This window comes from Paramisgurnus dabryanus, chromosome 21 (genome assembly GCF_030506205.2).
Source record: "Paramisgurnus dabryanus chromosome 21, PD_genome_1.1, whole genome shotgun sequence".
NCBI lineage: Eukaryota > Metazoa > Chordata > Actinopteri > Cypriniformes > Cobitidae > Paramisgurnus > Paramisgurnus dabryanus.
In genome coordinates, this window is record NC_133357.1 from 24,143,605 (window position 1) to 24,170,073 (window position 26,469).

Consider the following 26,469-nt stretch of genomic DNA (forward strand, 5'->3'; position numbering starts at 1 on the left):
GCAATGTTCCCTCTAATTTTTTACAGCACTGAGCAAATTCTTTTTTTTCTGAGCGCACATTTTTAGTACTGTGAGCAATTCGCAACCACACGACCTGCCGAAAATGACCACGAGCTTGCGTTAACCATAGGAGATTCAAAGAGATGACAGTGTAGCGTGTAACGGGGTTTAGTGTATACACACGTATAATGTTCAATGTGGGCCTGTGTATCAGAAGAGAAAGGCATGGCTACTGGAGAGATGACAGGTAAGTAAAAGATCAACACAGAGTCTTGGTTTCTGATTATTTGTAGATTTATATTGAAAATATTAATTTAAGAAAGTGTTTCTCTTTTCTGTATCTTGCTTAAGGAATATAAATCTAAAATACAAGAAACAATATGCAATAAATCCCAATACTCCTCTCTTTGAAATTTACCAGGTACCTGGGTTTAGCAGATTGAACCGTTCAACTCAAGCTGAAAATCAGTTCTCATATACTACAGAGCAAATATATAAATAAATAAATAAAATACTTGTAAAAGTGTAACACTGTTTCATTTGGTTTGTAATCCAAATTAATGATTCACTTAAATGACTCAGTTGGGTTGAATTTATGAATCAATTGACTCGGTTCAAAGGACCGTTCCTTTAAATAGTTTAAATAGTTCAGTTCAAAGTAAGTGTCCTTTGAAGAAAATCCAAGAAAATACGGAAAATGAAGTTTCAGCGAATTCACGTCCTAGTACTGTAGTTGTCCGAAACAAAAAGGAAAAATATCCTCCTACCAGTTCTGATGAATTCAAAGCACAGTTCTGGTTGTCTCGCCTTTTTGTATACACCTTCAGTATATACTTAATTGTCTCGCGTGTCCAAGATGGAGCAGGAGAACTTTACAGATGTTCGCAATTCTCACAAAAAAACCCAGCCTTGTAAAAACACAAGGCAGAACAGTAATTAATCTTCATTTCAACAGATTTATCAATAAGCATCATGTAAACATTTCAAATAACAACCTAACTCAGGGTTTCAACACTTATTGAACATATGTTATTTTTTAATCACATTTACGTTATTTGACTGTTAACTTTCAAATGTAAATAGCTTCAGCTCGTTCGTTATATACCAACGGCCAATGTAAACAAACTAATAAAACTCATAGTTTGATGCCAAATTTGCAACACTTATGCCATAATGTCAAGTTAATATTTAGAATATAACTCACCAAAGCATAAATTTTAACTTCTTATTTAAAAGAAGAAGTTCATTCGCAGTGTTTTGATGCTCTGTGATTCTGAATCTGCCTCCGTTCTAATTCTCTATTTTGCTCTCTCCTCACTCTAGCGACAGCTTTTCCAAGTTATCACATCACTTCAGGAATCCAATAATTTGTTTTAAATCACTGTTTTGAATCACTTTTTCCTCTTAATAAATATTTTAGTTTCTTGAGATCGCCCCGTGCAGCTGCTCATCTGACTCGCTCATCTGACTCGCTCTCACTTTGTGCTCGTGCTGGAAGCGGCACCTGTGTGAACTGAATGCGCTGCTACCATTGGCTCATAAAAGTGTCTGTCACCGTAGCAAGATCAGCGATTGGTTGAAAGTTTCTTCTCCTTCTAGAACACTCGTCTTACCTCTCTCTTAATTCTTTTACAACGGCAAATGCATCAATGTTTATGTGCGGTCTGAAAAATGTGCGCGGTCTGACAAATCTATTGCGCGGCCACTTTGACTGGCCTGCGCGGCCGCGCACGCACGCAGCTTAAAGGGAACATTGCTGGGGGGAAACCCCGCGGCCAGCTGTGTGCCAGTGCATTCACGCCGCGTGTGTTCCCTCGGATAATGAATAAAACAGGCGACAATGGGTTGTCTCTGAAGTAGCAAACAGATCTAACTGCTCTGCCGAAACATTTCCAAATCAGCTGAACCGCCGGGGGTGGAGCCGCCACTCGCCGGGGCGCACTGCTCATGAGAGCGCGTCTGCCGCTGTGTTCAGCGACCCCGATATGTGAATGGCACGAAGAGACCTCAGATACTTCTGACTCCAGAAGAGGAGAGGCGGGCGAGATGCGACAGGTGACGAGAGCGCAGACCGCCTTGGCGATAGATATACGCTACAGCCGCAGTTTTGTAAATAAATATTTTAGTTTCTTGAGATCGCCCCGTGCAGCTGCTCATCTGACTCGCTCATCTGACTCGCTCTCACTTTGTGCTCGTGCTGGAAGCGGCACCTGTGTGAACTGAATGCGCTGCTACCATTGGCTCATAAAAGTGTCTGTCACCGTAGCAAGATCAGCGATTGGTTGAAAGTTTCTTCTCCTTCTAGAACACTCGTCTTACCTCTCTCTTAATTCTTTTACAACGGCAAATGCATCAATGTTTATGTGCGGTCTGAAAAATGTGCGCGGTCTGACAAATCTATTGCGCGGCCACTTTGACTGGCCTGCGCGGCCGCGCACGCGCGCAGCTTAAAGGGAACATTGCTGGGGGGACTCCAGAAGAGGAGAGGCGGGCGAGATGCGACAGGTGACGAGAGCGCAGACCGCCTTGGCGATAGATATACGCTACAGCCGCAGTTTTGTCGGTGCGCACTAATACATCTTAAGCATCGAATCACGTTGATGAAACGGACGAGCGCAAGATATACAGTGCACAGCTCGAGGCAATTTATGCCAACGTCGCTGGAATGTCGACCATACCCCCGAAGCGACGAGCCCGCCGTACGTAGCTCCCCACCCCGTTGTAGAGACATTTTTGCCAACAATAGCATGCCTGGAGACCTATCTCAGTGGCATCCACACCCTGAGAAACGCTGGGTCTGACCACGGGGTGACGGCATCTCGATGTAATTATAATACTGTGAAAGCCGGTGAGCCACGCTCTCCTCGGGACTCGGTCATACAGCCAACACTGAAGCGGTCTCATATGGAGCAGCCCGAGCGGTGTCACAGCTGCAGCTACTGCCATATGCCCCAGAAGTTTTTTTAAATTATTTTAGTGGAACCGCAACCCTGCCTTTAAATGTTTAGGCAAGTCAGAATTGACTGAACACGCGCTTCTATGAGACGTGTTGTTAAATCGACCAAATCCCGTTATATTCCGGGAAAAGAGATCCTCTGCACGGGGCAAAGTTTACTCTTTCCCCAGTTGACCTGAAGACCGAGACGAGCGAGGTGTTTAAGTACACGATTTATGTGTGTGCAAAGCATCTGACGAAACTGAGCTATTATGAGCCAATACGCCAAAACGCAAACACCGCTCTCTCTCTCAGGGGCTGCAGTGCGCCCTCCGCAACTTTCGTGCAGACACAGGGAGAGAGAGAGAAAGCCCGAACGTTGAGACTTTGTACTGATATGCCCACCCCTCGAACACAAAGCGGAGAAACGGCCTGTGTCGGGGAAGTATGGAGACATGAAAGTACGCGTCCTTCAGGTTGAAGGCTGCAAACCAATCCTATGGGCGGATGCATTAAAATATGCTCCTCTGCGTGAACAGCATTCTGTGAATGTGAATTCTATGAATTCTCGACTCAGTACGCAGATCTAGGATCGGACGCAACCCGCCACTCTTCTTGGGTACAATGAAGTAAGGGCTGTAAAGCCCCGACTTTATCTCGGCTGGAGGGACCGGCTCGATCGCGTCCTTCGCCAATAGGACAGCAATCTTCCGCACGCAGTACGTGCGCATCGGCAGCCTTCACCGTGGTGAAGCCTGAATATTTGGGAGGTAGCCGGGCAAATTGAATGTATAACCGAGACGGATCGTGCGTAAAAGCCAACGCGACGGGCTGGGAAGCTCTTTCCAGGCCCCCAGATACCGAGCGAGAGGAAATTAACGGCACGATGTGAACCCGTGGCGAGCGGAGACGGGGAACTCAACGACGCGTGCTCTTTGGCCGCATTGTGAGATGTTGTGTGTAATGAAACACTCACCCGAAACCGCTGATGGATGCTGAGCAAAGGGGCTCCCTTGTAGATGTCCCGCTCGATACATCCGCTGGCGAATGAGGAAGAGGAGAACGTAGGGTTTTGAGCCCGTCCGAAACTCCTATATGCCTCCGGGGACCTGGAGAAAGAAGAGGAATTCGCTCTTTGAGGTTAGTGGGTGCCGATTGAAGTCGGCGGAACACAAAACGAAACCAAGGATTCCCCACCCGGCCCTCCTACGGGGTGGGGGGGAGAGTGATGTTTTCACCATCTCCTGACGAGCGATCCTCTCCATCTTCAGGTCGCCCGACTCAGAGCCGCTAAGTTTCATTTTCCACCTCTGTAGCGGGCTGAGTGGGCGGGTGAACAGCTTACGACAGGTTCCTCAGAGCTGCCGGGATGAAGGAACGAAAAAGCCGTAGCAGGACACCCTCGGCGAAAAGCAGAACAATATACTGACGTAACGGAGAGGGGGCAGCTAGGCTCCGACGTGGCATGAAGCCTCAGTCTGCTCTAAAGCGGCCGATCATTGTTGGACACTCTCAGCCGCGTCGCCGAAATGGCTGGTCTAAAAAGGAACATTAGGGCGATTATTAACGACCTACTTAATGCCCGCAAGACACAGCCAGAGATGGCGTTCCTGGACCACCGGGAGGTGGGCATAGCACGTCCGGCGGCCTGTGGGGTGAACCCAGTCGCTCGTAGCGCCAGGTCAGAGCCACACAGGATTCTTTAGTTGCCGGACCGTGACCTCGCCTGTGCAGATCCTTCAGTGCCGTAGCCTGGCGGACCTGCATCACACCATGGCGCGCACGGCAGAGGCCGCCTCTCACAAGCCCGTGGGTCTGTGAGGGGAGGGAGGCTGGTCTCCTGGAGCAGCATAACCCTTAGCCGCCTGCCGTCAGGAGAGGTGAGAGGTGATGGCTGAACGGTCGGTTCCGGGAGGAAAACGAGTTTTCCACGACCGTGTCAACCAACATGCACCCCGGGAAGAAAGGCTGGGGCTGTTCTTGCAGTCCTGAAGTGCCAATCATCTAGGCGGGACGGTGCGGGTGGGGGAGGAGCTCTCCGCTCCACACAGACCGTCTCCGCGCTCCCAAGCGTACATGGCCGTCACTCGGGAGTGGGTCCGAGTCGGCGACCGAATAGACGACCCCCTCTCCGATGCTGTGACAGACATAGAATCCCCGTGAGGACTGAAAGAGGATGAGAGCACGTAGAACACGCGCCACCCGTCTCTTAAGGCACCTCTGGCTGTGGATGGGGGTGCTGAGAGTCACTGGACGAACCAGCTAACCGATTCAGCACCGTTTATACGGAGATAAGATTTCCGGAGTTTTGCCACCGCACCTTTAACGGGGCTCCGCAACGGAAAAAAGGGGGTGACGTTCCCGGAGGTACGAAACCCGTCTCCGCCATCCAAGAGGTTCACGCTCTCTTAGGAGTATGAACCCTCTACGAACGCCGCCTCAGCATGCACTCTTGCGCACGAGAGAGGACGTTCGTGGCCACCCGGGGACCCATACATTTGCCGCATCCAGAAACACGGACGGAAAGACATCTTTAAAAAGACGCTCCCGCCTCAGTGCAAGTGAAATGCTGTCTTTAAAAAGACGCAGAACACTGCAATACTCTTTTAGAGGAAACACTCTTTTAATGTGCTGATGTTGATGAAGCACACAGGGGAACGGCTACGCACACACTCAACTAAGAGTGAGAAAAAAGTCAAAAAAAAATAAAAAGAGAGGTGGAACACCCGCGAGCCTCCGCTGAAATGCCTTTGCCCAACCAAATCAAACACGCAGAGTTCTCCAAAGAGCAGAGAGTAGCTTCTCGTGAGCAGTCAGTCTGCCAGCTTTCGAAGCTAAAAAGCTGATTTGATAACTGCACCTGCCACTCATTAAATACCTGCACGGCGTGGCGGCGCCGGCAGATGCAATTATCTGCATGCCAAGTTCATTGGCGTTTTAAAGGTTTCTCGAAGCAGATAGGTCACCCGCGAAGCGGTTCCCAATTCGTCGGTCACGACGTGACGTCGTAGTGACCGACTGAAAGGGAACACAACATACAAAACAATCACAACTTTTTTCAAAAATAACTAAAAATATTTCAAGTGTACCGAGGCCAAACGATTGATTTACATGAAGAAAAGACGCAAAACTGATGACAATCCACCGTATATATCATATCCTGTGTATCTGATTCCAAAACTGTGCGCCAGAAGAAGCGATTTATATGTCTTCCTAGACTGTGAAATAGCATTGGTTCTTGTGTGTCTCGTGACCGATTGCTTCATTACATTTGCTATGAAACTGAAGCGCTATTGGCTGTCGTGAGCGACTGCATCATGATCTAATGTTCAGGTTTATATTTGAATAAGATCGGACTGTTTGCGTTGCATTCATGGATTTCTTCATATAAAGTGATTGTATGGCTTCAGTTCACAAGATTTGCAACGGGAATTGTTTGTAATACTTTTATACTGCTGTTTTTTGCTCAATTTATGCAATAAACACCTGTGACTGTACTTTTGCTTACGTGTTTTACATGGTTAAGAACTGGTTCGGTTTAATGTACGGGTGGGTTTAGAAGCTCCAAAATATCTTTAAAACCATAAATGTTTATGAAACCATTTCTACATTTACAAATGTACAAAATAAAATGCATCTAATATGACGTATAAGGCAAAGAACCTTAAAACTTAACCACGGGTTGTATACGCTTTGGCAGCTAGAGGGCACTACGTCCCTATCTGTCGTATTATGGTGCTTGCACAAACAAACTATTAGGTAGTAATTTTTGGAGGACAGTCTGTTTATTGAAAGTGTAAATAATTTTTTTATTTAGAGCAGAGTCCCATTCGTTTGAATGGAGAGGACTGGGTTTATGACTTGAACTGCAGCCTGGGGGCATTCAAAGAGCCAGCGGCTTCACTTTTCAAGACTTATGAGGCACACCCGGGTTATCTTCAGAGAGTCAGTTGCTATGGTTACTTGCATAACCCGAAAGTTACCTCCGTTTTTGGAACCGATAGCAGAGGTTATCCGCTAACTTACCCGATTAAGTCACATAACCAGCTTTCTGGAATACACCCCAGCAGTGATGGAAGTAAATAAACAGCAACTAATGTTGCAGTTTCAGTTAAATCACTCCTCAACTTGGTCCATCTTGTTCTCACCGTTGCAAATGGAAATACCTATGACAAAGTTTTTTACTTGACGGGAAGGGTTCTAGTGGACCAATCACAGTGCTTGTGGTCCACATAGAACTGGGCTGCGTTTAGCCCGGACAAAATGTTGCACAACGTTTATTAAACAGAAACAGTGATGCATTGAACACACTGTTATGATGACTCAAGAGTTGCAACTATGGTAGCTAAGAAGCATGCTTTGTGTTCTTTTTAAAATGTGTCTGGAGCCTGATGAGATTGTTATAAATATGCGTTTAATACTGTAAAATATGCTTGATGTTACAGTCACTGCCCTTGCCGTCCAGAATGAAAGAGAACATTCCAACTTGAACCCATTCTGCGAGCTGTCTCTTTAGTACCGCGTGGTTTATTTACATGTTGCTGCTGATTGGACTGCAGTTCTGAAACACCCACCAAACAAGAGAAACGTCAGGTTACGACTGTAACCATGGTTCCCTGAGATAGGGGATGAGACGCTGTGTCATGGTAATGACATTATGGGGAACGCTATGCAGCGTGACGCACGTGAATATTCTTTCAAACTAGGTCTATATATAGACGCCGGCGGATGACGTCATGTGACGTCACACACGAAGCTATAAATAGCTGGAGATAATGTAGGTCAAACAGCTTCTGCTAAAAAGCAGCGAATGCTACAGGCACAAGGAGTTATGGCAAAGGGACACAGTGCCTCGTTCCCTATCTCAGGGAACCATGGTTACAGTCGTAACCTGACGTTCCCTTTCAAGGGATACTTGACACTGTGTCATGGTAATGACATTATGGGGAACGAGATACCCACTACGCCATAATTAATTGTGACTGTCTGTAAGTGTGAAGGTGTCTAGTCTACGCACAACTTAAGACATAAAGACCTGAGATCCAGGTAGAAAAGGGAGGTCTAAAATCATAATACCTCATAAAAATGTGTGGGGGAGATCATCCCGCCACACAACAAATATCCTGCATGGAGGTCCCTGACAAAGGGGCCAGATAAGACGCCATACTCCTAGTCGAGTGTGCCCTAATCCGTAGAGGTGAAAGCATATTGCGCACCTCATACGCTATAAAAATAGCCTCCACAATCAATTGTTGATTGTTTGTTTAGAGGAAGGATGTTCTCTCTTGGAGAACCAAACACAGACCAAAGGTTGGTCGGATCTTCTAAGGTGGAAGATCTATTAATGTAAACATCTAAAAAAAACCCTCAGGGCATAGAAGATGTAGCCTCTGTTGATCCGCCGACTCTTGAGGAGAAGGATGAAAAGCCTGAAAGACCAATGTTCTAGCCACATCGCTAGGAACCTTGGGAACCTAACCCGGTCTCGGGTGCAAAAGCCTTAATTTTTCCTGAAGCAAACTCCAGGCTAAAGAAGAAGCTGATAAGCTTGAAAGTTGCCCACTCTCCTCGGAGAAGTGATGGATAATAAAAAAGGCTAACTCCAGTGACAGAAACTTATCTGTACACAAGTCAATGGGTTCGAAGGGTGCCATAAAGAGCCCTTTCAGAACTACTGCCAGGTCCCATACTGGAACTCTAATTTGAGCAGGAGGCCTTATCCTAAATGTACCACGCATAAAGGCGTGAAGGCAAAGATAGCCGCAGCATATACTCCGATAGTAAATGGATATAAACCGGATGAAAAACCGGTATTGTAAAAATTCCAGAACTGAAGCCAATGGGCAGTTTGGAAGTAAATGTTTTGTCACTACACAGAGTAGTGAATAATCTACATTTAAAATAGCCTTAATGTCGTCTGGAGTGAACTCCAGGCATGAAGAAGCAGCTGATAAGCTTGTTAGTCACTCACTCTCCTCAGAGAAGTGATGGCTAATAAAAAGGCTAACTTCAGTGACAGAATGTATCTGTACATGAGTCAATGTGTTCGAAAGAGGCCATGAGAAGGGCTTTCGAAACAACTTCAGAGCCCTTAATAATAGGAGTATAAAAAACAGAGATAGCCGCAGCCTATACTCTGGTAGTAAATTAATATAAACCCGATGAAAACCGATTTTGTAAAAATTCCAGAACTGAAGCCACTGGGCAGTTTGGAAATAAATGTTTGTCACTTAACCGAGTAGTGAATAGTCTAGATTTAAAATAGCCTTAATTTCGTCTGGAGCGAACTCCAGGCATGAACAAGAAGCGATAAGCTTGTAAGTTACCCACTCTCCTCAGAGAAGTGATGTCTAATAAAAAGGCTAACTTCAGTGACAGAAATGTATCTGTACATGAGTCAAATGTGTTCGAAAGAGGCCATGAGAAGGGCTTTCGAAACAACTACAGATATAGTCCTTATTAATAGGAGCATAAAAACAGAGATAACCGCAGCATAAACTGTGGTAGTAAATGGATATAAACCGGATGAAAACCGATTTTGTTAAAAATTCCAGAACTGAAGCCACTGGGCAGTTCGGATCTTAAATCTGGAGTAATCTCCATTTTAAACCATAATTGTTTTCTGGTAGAGAAGGCTCTCAAATAGTATGGGCTCTACAACCTCGGTTGAGAGACCCTGATTTACAAATTGGTCTAAGAACCATGTTCGGGCTGACTATTACCGGGTTACCAAAAAACAGATTAGTTTATTCTTGACAAAATCTCGCTGAAACTCCCGGGAGCAGAGCGTTTGGGGGAAAAACTTTACAGATGTCGCCAGAGCCGGATTAACGCAAAGGCAAACTAGGCACGTGCCTAGGGCCCGATTGGCGGGATGGGGCCCAGACAGAGGGGGAATTTTTTTTTTACAAATGTCCCATCTACAATTTCGCCGCTGTCGGGCGGAATCCCCGTATCTCCAAAACCATTATTTTTCAGGAAATTTAAAAAACGCCGTATTTTTTAAGTTATTAAACATTGTTTCATTAAAGACGAGCTTTATGACTCGGGAGCAGAGAGATACGAGCTTATGCTCTCATTGATAAAAATGGTACGGACACAGACGTCGCCGCTGCCAGCAGTGTTCAACAAATACTGCGGTCACATTGAGCCTTAAAGACGATGCTTCAATAGTTAACCAAAGCTGACTGTAGTATACATCTTACTAAACTCGATTTTAAAGGTTTACGATCTATAAGTGATGCAATACAAAACACGATGAGCGGACTGCTGTCTAATAAGTGGAAATGAGACGCAGATAAGTCGACTTTGGCTCGACCAAACCAATTTCAGATCTCCATCACCACTTCTGGGTGGAGTCTTTATTCCCCCGGGCCTCAGCTCCTGCCTCGACAGGGTGTCTGCTCTCACATTTTGGACTCCGGGGATGTCTGAATGACAAAAAAAATTCCTGTGAGACCAAAGGAGAACCTGATGCGCCAGTCTGTATAGAGGGCGCGACCTCAGGTCTCCCTAATACTGGATGCTGCTGCCAACCGACCTAACACTCTAGAAAGTGCTTTACAGTGTAAAGTTGGCCTTATCTGATCCTAGACACTAATGCCAGGATCGACTCTGTGTGTGCAGGAGACATATGTGCCTACATCTTCACTGAGTCCCAAGTTGCCCAAAGAAATTATATTTTCTGCTAGGGTGTTAAAATGCCCTTTTTTGGCGTTGTTCCGTAGCCCTAGGCGCTTCATATGGGCAAGGACGACATCTCGATGCCGAACTGCCATCTCTCGAGACTGGACTTACACTAGCCAGTAATCTATGTAATTAAGTATTTGGATCCCTTGAAATCTCAGAGGAGCAATGGTTAAATCCATGCATTATGCGCTGTGGAAGAACTACGCTGAACGGCAGAACCCGATATTGGTATGCTTTGTCCCCGAAAGCAAACCTGGGAAATTCCAGATGCTGCAGGAGGATAGATATATGCATAGGGTTCCTTTAAATGTATCATGACGAACCAGTCCTCAGACCTGATTGACACCACAATAGAAGGAATTGTCATTTTTAGAATTGTATCTCCTCAGAGATCGATCTAAATAGGCCTCAGCCCTCCATCCTTCTTTGGTACAATACCTCTAGCAGCCATTTTGTGACATTTTATAATTTTCTCCACTCGTGGAAAAAATACACTAATAAGGAGATTGATTCCGGAAATCGAATGCTCACTGCCTTGAAGCGGAGGACCGGCAGGGCACAGCTGAGCTACTAAAATGCCCTATTGTTCTGTTTTATATGTCTTTTTTAAAGGAGACAAAAAATAGGTCTTCTTTAATGAAGACGGAACATAAGGGGTTAACAAACTATGTTGTATGTGAGGGCACATCGAGCGCAGGTTTTATCTGCGCTCTCATGAGGGGTGCCCCAAAAGGCCACGTGTGAACGACAGGTCCCCTTTAACGCAGCCTTATGATTTGAGACAATGACTGCTCTCAGATCAGTCTTTATATGCCTCTGTGGTTGCTGGTTGTTGTTTCGTCCCCCAGGCTCTCTGATGGAGAGGGGGGGCACAAGATAACACTCTGTTTTTTATTATCTGTATGTTGTGTAAAACTGTTTAGATGCAGATTCTGGGGGGAACTACGGCAAGGAAAAACCCCTTCTTTAGTAGCACGGAGAGAAAAGTCTGTCGCTCTCCTGAGCTCATCTAATATTTCAGGATTCAGGTTTACCCTTAATTTCATCCAATAAATCTGCTTGATATACGTGAAGAATGACAATATTGTGAAGGCAAGCTCCAGCGTGACCCGCGACCATATAAACTTGTTTATCTATTTATATTGTTGCTATCTCTCGCAACAAATAAACCGCGAGAAACTTTCAATACGGGGCATTTGCCGTATCTGGATTATTTAAAAAACCCAAAATGGTTGAGAAACTCACTGATGTGTCTTCCGTTTAATAACTTCTCAGTGTAAATCAGAGAAGAAAGTGAAACCTCTTTCGTTAAGTTCACTGGCAGCCTTAATATTTTGTTCAAGTGCTGGCCAATCAATATTAAAGAGTAACTAAACCCTAAACCAACTTTTTTTAGTTCATGATCTGTAAGAATGATGCTTTATTGGTGCTGTTCATTGATTTTAGTAAATTTTTTGACATTTGGATATAAAGTGTTTCAATACTGCAATATATGGTGTAAAAACGTCTGAGTGCTGCCCTCTTCAGGTTGAACGGTGGCTACTGCAGTTGAATTTTCCCATTGGATGTTGGGTCCAAAAAATGACTCGTGACATAAGCAGGTTCAAGCTCACCACACCCTTGTTACGATCTCACCACACCAGAGTATGTGAGCGGAGTGGAGTGGAAAGAATTTGCGCTCCGCGCTCAAAGCATTTCATAATTACTCTGCTCAAGCTCCGCTCTGGGTATACAATTTTCCGCTCCTCGCTCACTCCCCGCGCCGTCCTTACTTACGAATCGCTCCGTTTTCGCTCTACGGCAAAAAAATTTTTTTTAAACAACAACGAATATGCGGTACTAAGAGAAGAACATCATATACTTTATTGGAATTTGAAACAGTAGCTATTAGCCGAAATTAGGCTATTATTTAGCTCACTTTAAACAAAGCAAAAAAAAAATGTGTTGAAATTAAATAAATTATTAAATGAAAAACCTCATATGTGACCCGCTCTGGCGAAATGAGTCGGAAGTCGCAACGTTCCGTTTTAAGATATGAGCCGATAATGTGGAAAAACAATGAAATTATCAAAAAAAATATTTTTAGCTAATATCAATGAACAGACATTAAAAAATAATCTCCCAAAGTTTCGTAGTCCAAATAATTGAGTAAAGGTGTTTAAATGACTATTAAATTTGAAACAGTTTTACTAAATTCGCTGGAAATTAACATTGCTTCTCTCAAATCCTCTCGTCACCTCCGAGCATTTCGGGGGATCCCCTGAAACGTCACTCTCTCTCTCCAATTATGGTGTTACACGTTGTTTTAGAGCCAATCAGAAATCTTCATAAACGCTGATCATTTGTCAAATGGAAACCCCGGGGCACGCGATTGGTCCAGCCATCCTCCTGTCATACTCACAGCACTCTCCTCTCCTATTTAACTCCTTTTTGAATTGGTTACAGTGTTATTGTCAACTAACCTACACAAAGATATGATTACATAGGCAAGCATTATTGTTTTGTTTTTGCTTGTTTCTCTGCCTCTCAATTTCTCTCACACGCGAACAGGCGCGCGCACACACGCGAACACACACACACGTGCGCGAACACGCATGCACGCACGCATGCAGGCACACACGCACGCACGCACGCACACAGACACACACACAAACACACATTGTTTTGTGGGGACATTCCATAGACATAATGTTCTATTCCCTTCCCCTAACTCAAATCCCAACCATCACAGAAACCTTTCTGTTACTTCACATTTTCAATAAACATCATTCTGTTTGATTTATAAGCTAGTTTCCTGGTTTACTGTAATGGCATTAATATCAATGTCTTTGGTCAAATTAAGCTGTAAAATAAATAGTTTATCCCTTTAAAAATGCAATGGATTTTGAAAGATATCTACAAAAAACGGGCAAAAAACTTTAAAGGCGTTTTTCTCAGGTTTTCAGTTGGAAAAAGAGGACAGACAACCTTAATTCAAATGTCTATATCTTTAAAACCATTCAAGGTATGACTTTGACTAGGATATCATTTGAAAGCTTATGGTCTCCTCTTTTCATTGGTACCAAAATCTCGATTTTGAAATTTGGGTCACTGTGACTCATTTTGCTGGATCAGGTCACATATAAAATAAATAATCAAAAGAAAAACATCACATTAAATCAAAGAAAGAAATCACAAACTGAAATATTAATTTAAACAAATAGCCAAACGAAAAAATATAGAGCTACTGCCTTCACTTTATGCCAACTTTTATAGGCTATTAATTACAGAACTATTCTGAACAAAACAAATGCTGGCTGGTTGAACATATTTTTTATTTTATACGCAGTTATTAACTGAAGAACATCACATACTGAAATAGCTAATATTAGCACAAATTAAGCTATCAATTAGCTCACTTTTAAACAAAGCAAAACAAAAAATGTGTTGAAATTAAATAAATGATTAAATGAAAAACCTAATATAAAATAAATTATCAAACGAAAAACATTACATTAAATAAAAGAAATAAATCACAAACTAAAATATTAATTTAGACAAATAGCCAAACGAAAAAATATAGATATAGTCTACTGCCTTCACTTTAAGCCAACTTTTATATTAATACTAGAACTATTCTGAATCTAAACAAAACAAATGCTGGCTGGTTGAACACATTTTTTATTAAAGCTATATCTCCAATGCTGTATTCACTTTAAGAAAAACTAGCTTTTGCCGAGTCGCAGGTGCCAAGCACTTGCGCTGAATTTCTATCCGCTTTTGCCCTGAGAGTGTGCACGCAATTTATATCTCTTCAATCACTTCCATGCAATTGTTCTATATTTCCCGAAGTGTGTATGCGCTCAGACTGCGTCCTCTTGTGCATTCGCAAATCCATCAGCCCTCGCGCGCTCTCTGGAAGGTGGTGCTTTGGTCCGCAACGCTCCGCTGATCGCCACCCGTCTCAACAAATGGTCTCTTTGCGTTGCGCTTGGTGCAGAGTGCTCATGGGAGTTGTAGTTTCCCAGTGTCGCGTATATAAATGTTTGTGAAAGTACTAGTAAGACAACAATACAAATGCAAACGAATGCAAAATATGTTAAGAAACATTTTAAATCCCCCTCCGTTTTTATTCACAGTGGTTTGGTCCGGAGTCTGACGAGTCCTGACTCGTAATTGAGCGATAGTGGAGCCTTTTCGGAGCGAGAGAACATCACAATGCTCCGACATAAAAAAAAACGCTCCTCGCTCCTGGCAAAATTACGCCACTCCACTTCTCGCTCCGCTCCCACTCCGCACCGCTCACATACTCTGCACCACACACTTGGTACGAGCTTAGTTCATCCCCTCTATCTTGGTAGGGATCTGCCCACTTTTCTTGCATTTTTCAAATATTGCCAGTGGGTGGAGTCAGGCTCTGACCAGGGGTTTAGTTACGCTTTAAATTGTTACAGCCGATCAGGTCACAACATAATAATTCTTCATAACATGGAGAAAAGGTATTATCAGTAAGCTCATTTGTGTTTTTTGTATAAACATTAATTACATCTAGATCCTCAGAACTAGAGTAATTCACAGCACTCGGTTAAAACGGGTGAAGCCGACTCACGGGCACCCGTTGAAACACGAGGCTTGCAAGGTTTGATTGATCAAACAAAACCATCGAGAGCGGAGCATTTGAATAGTATTTTCTCACAATGCCCGCACGCCTCCCCCTCGGGGGAAGCGTGCGTGTATTCCGCACCAAACACACACACACAAAGCTCGTGCTATCCCCGTCCAGGGGCGCCGCTAGCAATTTTGGGCCCTATGAAAAAATAGGGGGTCGGGCCCCCACCATACCCATTTCGCACCAAACATACAATCCAACCTACTGTAGCTATTCAAAATCTTTGTCTGTAATTTAATAATACAGAACTATTTATTCTGCTATTGTTTTGACCACAGTTATCAGTATTTATAGATACCTAAAATGTCTGCAGCTAAGATAATTTATAGTGCAATGTAAATTTAATTGAAAAATACAGTACATTAAATCAAATATTCAGAGAAAATGCAACATTCTTAAAGATTAAAGATAAATGTGACCATGCCGGTGAAAACCCAGCTAAAGTATTTCTTTGTAATTTACTGTTTTCCACATAAAATCATCCTATATAATGTAAAGAACATTTGTGAAAATATAAACTTGATATCTTTAATATTGACTGAGTAATGTCATGTTAGTGATTGAAATCATAGTGAAATTAATGCTTGAAATTAAACTGTGATGCTTTTTATCTCACAATAAGATTTGAGACTTTTCTGATTTTCACAGGCAGTCTCAGTGACATACTGTATACTTGAGCTGTTACACACACGACATATAGGGGACGAACTAAGTGTGTGATAAGATCGTAACAAGGTGTGGTGAGCTTGAACCTGCTTACATCACAAGGCATTTTTTGGACCCAACATCCTATACAAAAATTAAACTGCAGTAGCCACCGTTTAACCTGAAGAGGGCAGCACTTACACCATATATTGTAGTATTGAAACACTTTATATCCAAATGTCAAAAAACGTAATAAAATCAATGAACAGCACTAATAAAACCCCATTCTTACAAATCATTAACTAAAAAAAATTGGTTTAGGGTTTAGTTAATCTTTAAGAAAACAGCTATACTGTTATTAAATGATTCTTCAGACTGTTTTTTAATCAACGGGGCTCTAAAATGAATTGAATGACAACTATAGCAGATTACGACATAGATTTCCATTGATTTCTTAAACCTGTTGCAAGTTTAGAAGCTATAATATACATAACTGGACTAGTTTAGTCTTAGTTGCATTTCAGTTGTATCACAAAAAACTCAATTCACGACTGCATAAAAATCCTTCCTTGGCATATTGCGTTACAAAACTAGTGTGTAACTGATCGCATTTCTAGTTTATGTTAATTAGCTTATACGGGCTACGTTAATTTAAACAGCTTATAAGGGCTGACTTCGCGTTTGAATCATAACACAAAACAGGGAACGTAAATCCCCTTGTGTTTTTTTAAACTGAGGTGAACAGAGCGAAGACTTTAAAGTGGAAAGAAAACTACATTGGATTGATCCAGCGTCACATTGTGTAAACTGCATTTATAGTAAGGAAGTGCACATATGGAGATATCATAGGAAATAGCAGTAAATACACACACCTTGCTCTCTTGTGAAGTTCACTCTGCACTGTGAGACCGTGGATTGAAGACGGCGCTAAAACGCAGAGTAAAGACGGGGCGTAGCTAAGGCTACGTTCATACTGCAGGGCTTAATGCTCAATTCCGATTTTTTGAAAAATTTAGATTTTTTTTGCAAGGCCGTTCACATTTCCAATAAAATGCGACCTTTTGTGATCTCCTGTGTGAACGTGAAATGACCCAGAAGTGACCCGCATGCGCATAAGAGTACTCCACGGTCAAGGACGTCACTTGTAAGCTAACGTTAAACATGGATGTCAACAACGGTGTAGTCAACAGTGGAGCTCTTTTTGCAATATTAAAGTTATTTTCCCAACGGAGCCAGCACAATTACAATCTTCTGTTTTTTTATGTAAAATGAAAGGTAACATTTGTTTAATTATTCCTCATATCATTTTAAAGCCACGATCTACAGAACATCACACAAAAAACATTTTGATAACTACACCTAAAAAAATAACAAAGGGGATCCTGCCTTGGAAACTCCGGCTACAATTCAGTGTTTTTATTTAATTTGGAGATTTAGCGCGTCAAAGCAGTCATGACCAAAAAAAAAAGAGAAATTACAAATAATTTGTGTTTGTTACTGTAAATGATAGTCACACGTTTTATATACAATTCATTAAACGTTAATTTATAACAAGACAAAACACTGAAATTAATGATTTTATAGACACTTCGCGTTATTATTTAGCATAGAAATACCTGCTTCCTTGCTTTGACTTTGATCATCTCTGTATTCACTTTAGATACAGAAAGACCTGATGATATTATTTATTTCAGGAATCTCTTTGCTATCATTTGAAAGTGAACACCGAACTTAATATTAAATAACAAGAAAGACAGTCGTGTCATTAATATAGGTTTGGTGCAGATATTTTCCGTTTCAGCACCGAAATTTAAAGAAACGGCTTACCTGTTTTGTAGTTTATCTTTTGACAAAATAACCAGTCTGTTTTAAATACATTTTAAAAACTTATACCCGTCGAAAAACATCCGTTTTTTAATGTTTAGTTTGATGAACTCCTAAATATGAGACGCAGAGCACTTAGCCCGTTCGGCTAAATTGCATGCGCAAGCATGGCCAGCATGCAATAGCGCAACATCGATACAACGAAAAGCAATCCAAAATTTACAGACTTAAATTAGATCAGAATTTACGTTTATTATAAATACATTTTTTTTATATAAAATAAGGTTAGAAGAAACAAAGTGCAGAACAAATGTGCAAAAAGCCTCAAGTTCACGGAAACAAAACACAAGCCAAATAGATACACCAGATAACCCAGAGTGATTTATTAAAAGAACGAAAGTATAGCCAGAATTGCCAGCTTTGTCTTTTAAATGTAGAAACAAAGAGGCAATGGTTTATAAACACAGAAACCTCTTATGGACGTGTCGACCGGTCACAGGGGTTGTTGGATTTATAAACGCATTTTAAAAATATTTATTGAAAGCTGCTACTTCACATATTATTCGCAGCATTATAATAATATGCTATATATTAATATATTTGGAGAACGCTGTTATATGTGAAATCATATAACGTGTGCACCCATACGGCCAAAATTTAATGATGTGGAGCAGTAGCCATGTTTCCATCCACGTGTTTTTATCCGAATTAAGTGATATCGAATGAAAAATGCCTTATGGAAACAGTAAAATTCGATTGAATTTCATGAATATCGACTCAAAAGAAATACGTTCGATCTCATCGGATTTTATCTTGATCGATATATGGCTTATGCGATAAACGCTGATGGAAACGTTATTTGCCGAATAAATAATGATTTGCGATTAAGGTTTAGGTCATTTTATGGTTGTAACCCACACACAAAACAAAGAAGAAAAAGCTTTAGGTCCGCTCTGGTGGCACACATGGCGTGTGTCAACAAAGTCAGATGTAAGTGGACACACGACGAGACGAGATTCATTTAAAATTTAATTTACCAGAGAAAATAACGGCTATTTTAGAGCTGAAGATCTCAGATGGGGTAAAATCTTTGCCCGAACCCGACGGGTTCGGTCGGATTCGGGCTTCATTTCTAACATTTTCAACGGGCTCGTGCTCCGCCTTTGCACGGTAAATGAGCGGTCAAGTTCAATGCCGCTGGATGCCCTATCAGTAAGCGCAGGACCACGCTGAAGCCATTTACAGTGGATTTAATAATTTCCTCAACAAAAATGTAGCCTAATCTTGGTGAGTAAAGGTTTTTTAATGTTTAACTACATACATAATTTAGACAGAGGATATAGACTAATGTTGGCATGCCGAAGCAAATCCCAACCTTTATCTTAATTTCGTTATTCTCAAATAACCATCTTATTCAGAATGTATTATCTTAATTTAATTCGTTAAGAAATTATTGTTTTTATTGGCATGTTGGCCTATTTATAATTTATTGCATATGCCTATTTAGAACGAGATGTTAGTTACAGAATACAGATGACTTATTTTTTTTCTTTGTTTCAACTTCCAAGTGACGTGTAGCCCAGTTAGTCATTAATATATAATGTTAAAACATGTGTAAATTACTCATTCTTGATAAAAGCTGTTTGCGTGCGCACATTGAAATAATATCTGGCTGTAAACGGGTTCGGGCTTTTAAAAAGCTGTCAATCTAAATGTGCTTTCGGGTTCGGGCTGCATTCTGTCGGGCTCCGGTTATTTCAGGCCTAACTTTTAAGGCACGATTACAGCTCTATTTTAGATAGCAAAAATCTAAGAAATGCCATAATTTATTAGGAACTCGCAAAGGAAATGTCCAACAATGGTTATGACAAGACGTGGAACGTCCTCCGGAGTAAATGTAAGGTGCTCAAACAGCGCTATGTGTTTCAAAAAAAGAGAGTTATCTCGCAACGGTGCCGGAGGGAAAATAAAAGCAAATTCGACCTTGATGAGATGGATCCTCGGCCAAAGAACCCTCGTAGTTTCATTGGCTTCCAATATTAACAGCTCAGGAAAGATATTTGTCGTTCTCATTTACGTTAAGCATTGATCCGGACTATCATTTCACGTTAATGCCTCCGTTGTCGTCGGGCATTTACATGCATCTGCATCATCATAGCAATTTGATGTTAACGTCATTTTCTTATTATTATAGCTTGATATGTCGCTATCAGCTCAGCTGGCACATAAGCACTTATAACTTGTATGGCGCAATCCATTTTGTCTAGCAAAACTTTGTTCGCAAATGTTTGCTTGAATATTGTGCGATTCAGTGTGAAAATGAATGGAAACACCTTCAAATGTCTCAAATCAATTCGATATACCAATTTGATCGCAAAACAGCATGTGACGTCATTACGTACAGGTTTTTATTCGCTTTAAAGCCGTTGGATGGAAACACACTTTCACCCGCTTTATTCGCATAAGTTTTTTTACCGAACTTCAGATAATTCGATTGACAAGTGGATGGAAACTTAGCTAGTGTTAGCAACGTCGCCCATGGTTGTTGTTTATCTTATCGTTCTTGCCTACTTCAATGCAGAATTATGACGTTTGTAGCATATCAGTGACGTACGGGTCGGATCCATGTGGCCTGGCCGTTCAGACGAAGGTCGCATTTCAAAAGATCGGATACGTATCGGATTCAGGACCACATACCCAAGTGGCCTGGGTCACATTTGAAAAGATCGGATCTGAGTCGTTCAGACTGTCATGAAAAGATCAGATACAGGTCGCATAGGGGCAAAAAAATCAGAATTGGGTCGTTTCAGACTGCAGTATGAACGTAGCCTAAGAGGGCTCAGCTTAATAAGGGGGTTGCGTGTGCGGCACACTCCTTGGCTGGGGCCCTCAAAAGTTCATGGGCCCTTAGAATCATCCTAACTTTTCCCCCCCTTACGGCGCCCCTGGTGCTCTACACTGACATGGTTCTGTTTTTATACATAAAGCCTTTAGAAGCTATCAAAGACGATAATAACCAGAAGATATGCTCGTTAACATTTTAAGTAAAAGAAAATGAACTAACTTTTTTTACTTTTTAGCTTTTGACAAAGGCATTTTCTTCTAACATACATTCAGATATATAGAATAAAAAAGAAGATAACACAAAGAATAATACTATGAATAACAATAACAAACTACGATAGCATATGCCAGCAACTGGAAGCGATCAACGCAATTTTCCGGTTTGGTCACAGTGTTTAATTAACTTACGTGTGATGTGTGAGGGAAATTTGGCCTAACGTTAACATTATTTTAGAGAATAAAGTCTTTCACAGCCAAGCTTTATTATATTGAACATGTATTTACGTATGTGTGTGTGTATTTATTTTTTAAATATTACTCTTGTTTATCAAACCAGAGCAGCGATGACGTGGAGAGGCACACCAGAGGGATGCATATGGTGAGACTGTCTCCTCTGTTACAGGTGGATGAAGAAGTTCTCCTAAATGGCCTTGCTGATGTTCTGACTGCTTTTTGGACTGTTTATGCTCTCCATTTAGAGTAGAGTTAATCTGTATGTTATGTCTGTATGATAAGTGATTGTAATGAATTAAGAGCTTTTGTTTTTATGTGACTGAAGTTAATCATTTTGTTATCAACACCAGCATAAAACTATTTGGTTAATAACTAAAAATCTCAAATAATAAATAATAATTGAAGTGAACACTTTAAGCATCAAGTATTGACAGAGTCTTTGTAAGTTTTTAAATATTCAACTGATTAAAATATTTAAATATACAATTTTTCATATTTGAGCCAAGTTTGGGCCAACTAAAAAACAACAATCCAGGTAACACTTTGGAGAAATTTTACATAAATGTTACTTCAATTTCTGTGGAACTAGTTATTAAAAAATAATTCATTGAGCCAACATATTGTTTTTACAGTGTACAGGACATATTCATTTTAGTCAGGGAGCCAAAGTCTCAAAAATGGGTTGAACCTGACATGGTCTGCCATACTTTTTATTTGTGTTTTTTCTATTAACGTTGACCCCAAGAACCAATAATTGGAGGGTCTGCTCTGCCAGAAATTTTAGTGTATGCACCCTTTATTTTTAACAGAAAATTGTGAAATATTATTTTTTCCTCAAATCCTCAGTGGGTTAGGTAAGCTGTCAATAAATGCATTCCAGATACACAGAACACATGTGCTGACAACATCCACTGAAAAAATAACTCTTGAAACACATTTCTACATGATTTTGCATCAATTTAATGCAAAAAAGTAAGCGTTTTCTCACTTTTTTCCATTATTGCATACTTCATTGGCAATCAACTATTCCCATGACATCAGTCAATATGCCATTCTTTTCACCAAACAGCATACTCATTCCACAGAAAAAAATCTAACCAAAATCAATGGATCTGTGATGATTTCACTACTAGTTGGTCAACAGGCTCAGTGCCCGGTTGCATTAAAGTCCTTAAGCTAAGAAATCCCTTAAATATAAGGTTAAGGGTCTCCTTAATAAAAAATGGGTTGCAAGAAAAACCCTTAAGTGAACCTTAAGGCTGTCAGTAAGTATTTACCCTTAAATGCTAAAGTATTACCTTAAGGTCTGCTATGCGTTGCTAGAAAGTCCTTAAGTCCCATTTTCCCTTAAAAACTTAAGGGACTATAAGAGGTCCCTTAACGTCACACGCGATGGCTGATTTTATGTTTATTTAAGAAAATGAAGTACCAACGCGCATTTCTAACGTTCGAAATAATCCCTTCGAGAAAAGTGATGCGCATTTATTAGGAGAATAGCGGTTTGCTCGTCCGTCAATCTAAAGTGTTTCCAGTTTGAATTACTTTCAGGTTCTATACATGCGGCACTTTACAGTCTGTTATTTGCGATGTTCCATTGTACACAAATCCGCCGTCTGTTGAGCTGCGTGCGTTGATTTGTTTACGCTGTGAGATTTTGTAACTATAGCAACCGCTTCTCCGCTGCTGTGTTTTGGCAGAGACTATCGTAAAATACTTAGTATAAACACTTAGGTAAGGGTGACAGTTAAGACCTTTGTTGCAACGCTCTTAAATAAATCCCTTACCTCAGGGAATTTTTCTCCCTCAGGGAAACCCTCACTTAAGGAGTTTCATGCAACCGGGCACAGAACCTTAATAGAATTTTTGGCTACTTTCAAAATTCAGAAAAAAACATGGTTGTTAATGTCCACATTATATAAACATCATGGCCTAGGATTTTTTTTAATTTCAACATAACCCTGTTCTCCCAATGGAAATGTGTCACACAATATAAAACAGCAAAATGACTTTTACTATTTTATTGCCTCAGATGACAACTATTAAAACTTTAAAGAGACACTTCACCCATTTGCATTTATATCTTTTGTAACCCAGTCATGTTTTTGAATGGTCGTGCATCATTCTCTCAGTTTCCCCTGAGATGGGAGAAATACAGATTTCAGTGTTGCACTTCCTTCTTTCAATTATGTAAAAATTGCCATTTTGCATCATGGAAAAAAGTGTAAAAATACACTAAATACACTAAAATGGCCACTATTTTTTTGCGATGTTTCCGGCAGAGCAGACCCTCCAATTATTGGTTCTTGGGGTCAAAGTTAACAGAAAAAACACAAAAAGTATGGCAGACCATGTCAGGTTCAACCCATTTTAATGAGCTTTTGAGACTTTGGCTCCCCCACTATTAGGACATTTCTTTACTCTTTCTTTATTTAACACTCCACAGTGTTTCCTCTTGGATTTTTCCAGCTGTTGCGGGAGCCGGTGCCCATGGTGGTTAAACCACACTTACACAATGGGCACTTACACACTGGGCAAAAAATAATTACCCTACATGGCTTATCATAAATAAATAATGTTGTAGCGACTGAGCTAGATCAGACACAAAATAACTAGTTTTATTACATAAATATAACTTCCAGACCCTCACAAAACAAGCAAGCTGTATATTTAGCACTCCTATTTATATATGTTCTTCACTTAATACCTTGACAAAGGCAATTTACCTCGCGGAAACGTTTGTGGTAATTAAACTCTCACTGTAAAAAAAACTTTGCTGCCTTAAAATTTTTTGTTGAATCAACTTGGATTTACAAGTCATTTCAACTTACTATTATTTATCTTGACTAGAGATGAGTTGTTATAACTTCAGGTGAGTTGTTATAACTGATAAATTTAAGTTGACTTTTCTCAACAATATTTTATAAGTTGTGACAACTAATTTCTGTTGACATGAATTGTAAATCTGAGTTGATTCAACAAAAAATTTTAAGGCAGCAAAGTTTTTTTTTTACAGTGCTGCTTCAGTGAGTGTCGGGAGCCACCTGGTGGGCAGTGCTGAACAGTGCTAGCCGTAGCCTGCAAATACAGTACAAACCAATTTCGCACAATTTTTCTCAGTGATATCAGGGATGGACTGGGGCTAAAAAACAGCCCTGGACTTTTTCCCCAAATAGGCCCATCATCCGGCCATTCGCCCCTAGCCGTGCACAACAGACACAAGGATGTCCTGATACTATGCCACAATACTGTCAGACTATTAGACAAGGATATTTAATATTTTGTCCATGTCATATTAAACTTTGATGTATAATAAGGCTGTGAAATAATGAAAATAGCTAGGCCTATTAATTTTGTCTGTACAGCTTTCACAAACAACCACCAGGTCTTTGCCAATTCCACAATACTAAACACAAATATGAAAGACAAGGAAAAACTGCACTCTGATGGAAGACAGACAGAAAGTGCAAGCTAGGATTTTTTGGTTAAACTAATATTTGGTCAATTATTTAGCCCCCTTTCTTATTAGCACGTTTAGAGTGGTTGCAATCAATGCATGCCTGATATTTACCCGTTTAATTCAATACCTTAGTCTTCATTGTAGCAGAAAATGTGAGCTCACTACAACCTCTCATATACAATAAAGTCAATGAAAGAAATGAAAACCAATGCAATACGATTAATGTCCACCCACAGACTGTTTTTAAACGGGGTTGGATAATATTTTTTGCTTTGATGTGTGTGATTTTGGTTAGATGACAGTTAGTTGTACATTACAGTTTGACAAGAGTTTACAGTTTGACAAAAGCAAAATGTTTTGTTTTATTGCGACTGTATACAAATTTAAGCAAACACTTTGCCGTTTGAATTATGTCCCATATGAACAAAATGACAGAGTAGGCTATGTATTGTTTTTATGTTTCCACTGTTCAATCGCGCACGCGCCTCTCTCTCTCACACACACACACGGCGCGTGCGCACACACTCACATCACGTCTTTCTCTAACACTAGTTGCGCATTACGTTAATTTTCACGCGAGTTTTATTTATTTTTATATCGTGTATATTATATTATAATGTCACGTGTCCTGCTACTACTGGCACTTAGCTCTTGCTGATGTGAAGTTAACTCGGTCTGTCCCTCATCATGACCAGGCTGTGGATGCTCAGGTTCGCAAACATAGACGCTCGCGAATTCCGGGAATCCGTGGACCAATCACGACTAGTAGTAGGCCGACTCTTCTCCCTCGTTTTTTTACACGTAGCAGCATATAAGTGATCGTATTAGTGCCTCTGCTGTTGGCTGTTCATATTTATTAGACTTTTTTTGCCATCGGCCGGGCGACGGCCCTCCGTTGAACGGCCGTTCTGGACTTTTCCAGAACGCACAGATTGCCAATCCGTCCGTTTTGTCACCCATTGGTTTGTGAAGATAGTTTTTGAAGCCATCCTGGCCGCGCATCACCGCGAATCTCATGTAAACATATTATTTTCTACTGTAAAGTTGGGCATTTTTAAAATGGTGGTCTATGGGAATTACCTCCCTTTTTGAGCCAGCCTCAAAGGACCGATGAATTGCAGGTTAAGTCACTTCTGTATTGGCATCATCAGAGAGATCGGATCATAAGCGTATTTCTCTCTCTCGTTCGTTTGCTTGCTCATGCGCGCGCACGTGGATCCGTTGCTGCATGAAGCAAGAATGCGCAATTGCGCATCCTTCTAAATTTCTGAAGGAGTTGCAGCGGGCAGACATAAGATTTATAAAAACACTTTTGAAAAGAAAGGTGCAGAACTCAAAAAGACTTGCGTGTTTCACAGTTACTGTAAGACCATGATGCCAATTTCCGAAGCTTGTGGATTAGCACACACAGTTAACTTATCTGCGATCTACCGGCATTTCCTTTGCGATCGACTGGTAACCCCTGGTTTATAACATAAAATTACCTCAGGTATCCAGCGCTTATGCAGTTGCTGTGAAATTCACTATAAATGCCTTTTCCCTACCACACTGACTATGCCAAAAGAGTAAATGCAACAAGAACAGCATATTTACATATTCAGTGACATAATTCGTTTTTCATAAAAGCACAAAGGAAAAGTAATATTATATTAAAACGAACAAATAAAATAAAGACAAACCTGAGCTTGGAGATGTAGCCTCCTGAGTTATTATATGCAAACAGCAGAAGAAAGGTTTGAATTACGATTGGGTTTTCTGCGTTCGCTTCATATATACATATGATGCCATATGGTCAAGCACATGTTGACCAATCAGAGGAATAAAATTGACGCAAGAAATAAACCTGATTTCTTCTAAATCACGTGACATTGAGGAAAACGGGTGCTGCAGTGGGGTGATTGATTCTCTGAATTAGGTGCCCTTTAAGTCCCCCAAACTTACTTCAAAGATTTTCAATTAAAGGAAATCACAAAA

General features: G+C 41.0%; 1 pseudogene; it reads right to left on the reverse strand.

Annotated features, from left to right (window-relative positions):
* LOC135772834 (interferon-induced very large GTPase 1-like) overlaps window positions 1-26,265 on the reverse strand; it is a 97,469-nt pseudogene extending 71,204 nt beyond the window's left edge.
* Between the last annotated feature and the right edge of the window lie 204 nt (window positions 26,266-26,469).